General features: G+C 34.6%; 1 pseudogene; it reads right to left on the reverse strand.

The window, feature by feature from the left end:
• Positions 1-1,866: 1,866 nt before the first annotated feature.
• Positions 1,867-6,056, reverse strand: part of LOC127672337 (zinc finger protein 431-like) — a 39,972-nt pseudogene continuing 35,782 nt past the window's right edge.

The raw sequence follows: 6,056 nt of genomic DNA on the forward strand, positions 1-6,056 counted from the left end.
TGGGTCTACACAGACATAAAGGAAGAAATCAGAGACTTTCTAGAGTTCAATGAAAATGAATATGCAACATGCACAATCTCATAGAACACAAAGAAAATGAAAGTGGAGCTAAAAGAAAGTTCACAGCACAAAATGCCTACATGAAAAATTGGAGAACTCCCATGCTGGAAATTTAACAGCATGTTTCAAAAGCTCCAACAAAAAGAAGTGAGGGAGCAAAGAAACGAGGAGGAGAAATCAAGAAATTTTCAAGTTGGGGGATGAAATTGATAAAATAGAAAGAGAACAATTCAAAGAGTTAATGAGACATGGAGTTGGTCTTTCGATCCTTTTATTAGACAAGATAAACAATCTCTTATTAAAAGACAAATAATATACAAATTAATGAAATCTAAAATGAAATGGGGATTAATTAACAGGTAATGAAGAAATCCAGAGAGTCGTAAAGACATAGTTTAAAAAGGGTGCATTCCACCAAATTGGAAATTCTAAAAGAAATAGCTAACTTCCTCAATAGATTCCACATCCCAAAATTAAACTAGAGAAAAACAACTTAAACTGACATAAACATGAAGGAAAACACAATTCATTAAAAATATGTCCCCAATGTGAGCCCACGTCTATGAGTTTTAGGGTAGAATCCTACCAGACTTTCAAAGAGGATTTAACAAGAATTCAGTGTATTCAACAATATAGAAACAAAATAAATATTAGTCAATTTATTTTCTGAACCCCTGATTACACATATATCCAGTCAAGAAAGACTGTGTGATAAAAAAAGAATTACAGACCAATTATCCCTAAAACCACAGATTCAAAAATACTTACAAGATAAAAGAAGTAAAATAAAATATGAAACACATCAAAAGATCGTCTACCATTAACAATGAGGAAGGCTTCATTCTAGAAACAGTGATGGTTCAACAAAATGGGATTAAAGTGTAAGAAAAACCAAGAATCGATCATCTCATGAGGTAATGTAAAATTCTCTGACAATATTCAACACCACTTCATGATAAAATTCTCGGAGTTCTGGTGCTTAATGGGGCTGGAACATGGCTCCTTCTTTTCCATTATCAGCAGCTTTCAATATTTCAAATATATCACTGCCAAATCTTGGCTTACCTGGAACTTGCTTAGAGATCTACCTTGATCTCAAAGATCTGCATGACTCTGTCTCGTGAGTGGTGGGTTAAAAAGAATGTAACACCATGACATGAACTAAGTCTTTCTGCTTATATTTTAAATTCACAACCCAGAATCCAAATCTATCTCTTGGCAATTTGACACATAATTGTATCTTCATGTGTCTACATCAAAACAGTATCCAGGTAATAATAATTCCTAACATGATACAATTGACTTTCATACAACTGCAAATCCATATGTTTAACTGAATGTAATCTTGTCCTAATGTAACTATTCCTCTAATGCCATTGAATATCCTTGATCACAAGATTAAACGTCATTCAACTTCCTGATGATGCCTTGTATTTTGAACCTTTCTTTTTTTATTGTTCCTTTCTTAGTTTCTATGTTTGTTAAAAATTTTCATGCCAAATTCTATGCAGTTATTTCCGTGACTTACTTTCTCAATACAATTAATGTAAACATCTTTACCTTAACCTCAAGGAAACTCTTCAGATGAGGGCAGCAAACTTCTTTGCAAAAGCATAAAAAAAAAAAAAAATCTCCAGAGTGGAAATAATCCCAAGCACTCATGTCTATCATATCCTACTTTATGATACCCTCATAACTCCCACTTAATTCATGATCATATTCATTAATTTTCTCTCCAGCACACTGATTTTGGGGATTTATCCCTGGTGCAAACAATTTACCACATTGATTACATTAATAAGTTTTCTGTCTGGTGTGTGTTCTTTTATGATACTGGAGATGACTGGGTCTTGCAAAGGCTTTACCACATTGATTACATTCATAAGGTTTCTCTCCAGTATGTGTTCTTTTATGATATTGGAGATTACTGTGCTGTGCAAAAGCTTTACCACATTGATTGCATTCATAAGGTTTCTCTCCAGTATGTGTTCTTTTATGATATTGGAGATTACTGTGCTGTGCAAAGGCTTTACCACATTGATTACATTCATAAGGTTTCTCTCCAGTATGTGTTCTTTTATGATATTGGAGATTACTGTGCTGTGCAAAGGCTTTACCACATTGACTACATTCATAAGGTTTCTCTCCAGTATGTGTTCTTTTATGTCTTTGGAGATTACTGTGATATGCAAAGGGTTTACCACATTGATTACATTCATAAGGTTTCTCTCCAGTATGTTTTACTTTATGATATTGGAGATGACTGTGCTGTGCAAAGGCTTTCCCACATTGACTGCATACATAAAGATTCTCTCCAGTATGTATTCTTTTATGATATTGAAAATTACTGCACTGTGCAAAGACTTTACCACATTGATCGCATTCATAAGCTTTCTCTCCTGTATGTGTCATTTTATGTTTTTGGAGATCACTGGGTCTTGCAAAGGCTTTACCACATTGATTACATTCATGAGGTTTCTCTCCAGTATGTGTTGTTTTATGATATTGGAGATGACTTGATCTTTTAAAGGCTTTACCACATATTTTACACTCATAGGGTTTCACTCCAGTATATCTTCTTACATGCCTGCAACGATAATTAGCACATGTGAAATCTTTACCACATTCATTACTCTGATAAATCATGTAATTAATATGAATTATGTTTACAATTTGTCTAATGGTAAAGAAGCATCAGATCTTAAGGTTTTAGCACTTTATATATTCATGTTGTTCTCCCTCATCATGAGTTGTTCAAGACACCTGTGATGGTTATTACATGGCTCATATTTATAATACCCTCTTCTTATATGATGTATTTTAGCTATCTGAATAAAGTTAGAAAAACTCAGATCTGTATAACACTGATTGAATTCATATTTTTCCTCTAGTGTGAATTACAACACATGTGACTGGGAACCAGGACACATAGAAGAATTTCCAAATTCCTAGTACCCATAAAGATTTTTTACACTATGAGTTTGGGGATAATCCCTGTAAAGCTAAAAAACAAACTAATTGCAAATGTCTTTCATATTCCTAATTTCTTCCAAAGGCAGAATACTACATATCTTCTTGTTTTAGAACAAAAATTTTATGCTTCTTCTTTACATATCCCAATGCTCACATGATTATTATCCATTTTGACACATGATGTACCTAATAAAAAGAATGATAAATGAAAGGTTTATGCATTGCATTTACACTCTTTGAATTTTTGTTTTTCATAACATGTGCAATATGGACTAATGTTTCTCTACAACAATATTCTTGATTCTCATAAAATGCCCTCTCACCAAACTGAACCATATTACTACAAGAATATTAGTAACACCAAATTTTCTATGGACTATTTGTTTATTAGAATGTTTTGGATATAAATTTATCACTATTCAATGTGCAATTTCTAAATACTATGAGACTATACAGATTGGCAGATCCACAGCACAGGTCTAATGGAGCTACTTATCAAATGGATACACAAATCACATATCGGATCTTGAGGTACATGGTTTTGTAAGAATATTATAATCATATCTACACTTAAAGGACTGTTATTTTACACTTTTGCTTTTTGCTGGAGATTCCATAAGATATTAAATGTTCCTCAGAGACAAATTTGGAACAGCTTGCACATGAAAATTACCTTTCATGACTTCTATTATTTTGACACTGTTCTTCAAGATTATGCTCTTCGCAATTATAGCCTAAAACACAGTAATAGAAAATGAATGAAATAGTATTGGAAAATAGGCAAAATTAAAGGTACTGTGAATTTTAACTGCACCGTGATAGTTACACTGAAAATTCAGTGAAACAGAATTATTCATACAATTAAAATAATAGAAGATCATCAATAACCAAGAAACATTTGTTTCCTTCAGAAAAAAAAAATAACAGTCTTACCTATAGCTTTGAGGTTCAGGTAGGTTTCCAACATAACATTTTTGTAGAGACTCTTCTGGGAAGGATCCAGCAAATTCCACTCTTCCTCTGTGAATTTCACATGCACATCATCAAAAGTCACTGCATCCTAAATATCCCATAAATGTACAACACAAAGCATGATACTAACATCACCAGAAAATAAATATATGCTTTCTCAAATATATACTCACGTAATTCTCGTGCTTGCTCTGCTTATTTTCTGACTCAAAATTTATAATCACTGTGTCATTATAGAAGGAGCTTTAATTATAAGTTACACCTCTGTCATTTTGAACACTTTGAATAGGATACAGCTTTGCCAGAGAAATGCGAATTGGGAGGGAGATGTAGAGGAAACAGATCCACAATACCGAGCACACATCTGAAAAATTGTATGAACAATTACTAACTACAAACATGATGGGCAAGCTGGGTGTATTTTCTCATGTCTTTAATCACAGAGGCACAGGCAGTTGTATGTCATTTACCTAGACACCGGCATGACCTTTGTAATGTGTTCTAGGAGACTAAATATATATTTTAAGACCCTCAATCCCTACAAAAAACAACCATGGGGAAAAAATGATACTGAACTCAAAGTTCTTTATGAAAGTTCCTACAAAGAATGATAAATTCACAGCACATCTGTATTCATCTGGCAGAAATATGAAGTTTAATCTATAACATTTGGTCAAATTTCAATACTAAAGATATGGATGAAAAAACATGGAGCTGGGCGGTAGTGGCACAAACCTGTAATCCCAGCACTCTGGGAGGCAGAGGCAGGCGGATTTCTGAGTTCAAGAACAGCCTGGTCTACAAAGTGAGTTCCAGGACAGCCAGGGCTAAACAGAGAAACCCTGTCTCGAAAAAAACAAATAAAAAAAAAACAAACAAACAAAAAAACAAACAAAAAAAAAAACAAAAAAAACAAAAAACAAAACAAAAAAAACAAAAAAAACAAAAAACGGAAAACCACACAAAAATATACTTATATTACAAATACAAGACATGTGTCTTTTGTGGTTTCTCTACTACTTTAAGGACAGACAAAGCTACACAGCGACATTTGGTATGGAAAAGAAATGCAAAAAATAAAATAAATATAAAAATATAAAACGACTAAACTTGTAAAATAGATTATCCCTGAATAGCAAATGTACATATTGCATTTTATATGATTTAAGGAAAGAGATTATAGTGCATATATGGGAGCATGAGAAGAAAGTTGAAGGGTCAGTTTCAACCACAACACAGAACACACCAAGGACACAATGCTTCCCCTCTAAAAGAAATGCGGGATAAAATCTGGAGCAGAGACTGAGAGCAAGACCAATGAAAATTTGCCCCACTTGAGAGTGCCATTCCATGGACAAACACCAAGCCATGACATTATTAATGACACTCTGTTATGCTCCCACACTGAAGCCTTGATTAGTTGTCTATTGAGAGGATCCACCCACCAGCTGACTGAAAAAGCTGCACAGATCCAGAGTCAAACCTTGCATGGACCTTGGGGAATCTTATGGAAGAGTTGGCAGGAAGACTGAAACCCCTGAGGAGGATAGGAACTCCACAGGAAGACCAAGAGACTCAAGTAACAAGCACCCATCGGGACACTCAGAGACTAAGCCACAAACCAAATAGCATACACAGGAAGGACTAAGGCCCATGGCACATATATAGCAGATGTGCAGCGCAGAGGCTCAGAAGGTCATCTAACAAATGTAGCAAGGGCTTTCCCTATAGCTGTGGGTGGATATCTTTCCAATCTGTTTCTTTAACTGGGCTGCCATGTCTGGCTTCAGTGAGAGAGGATGTACTTAACTCACAATAGAATTGATGCATCAATTTTCGGGATACCTGGGGCCCCCACAACCTCTCAAAGAAAAACAGAGGAGACTGGGGGAGGGACTCTGCCATAGCAAGGACATATAATGCGGATAGTGTTAAGGGTGACAATGAATATATAAATTATTGGAAAAGCAAAAAAAGGGAGAAAAAATAAAATTTTCATTCTATAAACACTATCCTGGAAGGTATCTGCAATGGCCCCTACCAGAAGATCT

This window comes from Apodemus sylvaticus, chromosome 22, assembly GCF_947179515.1.
Source record: "Apodemus sylvaticus chromosome 22, mApoSyl1.1, whole genome shotgun sequence".
Lineage (NCBI taxonomy): Eukaryota > Metazoa > Chordata > Mammalia > Rodentia > Muridae > Apodemus > Apodemus sylvaticus.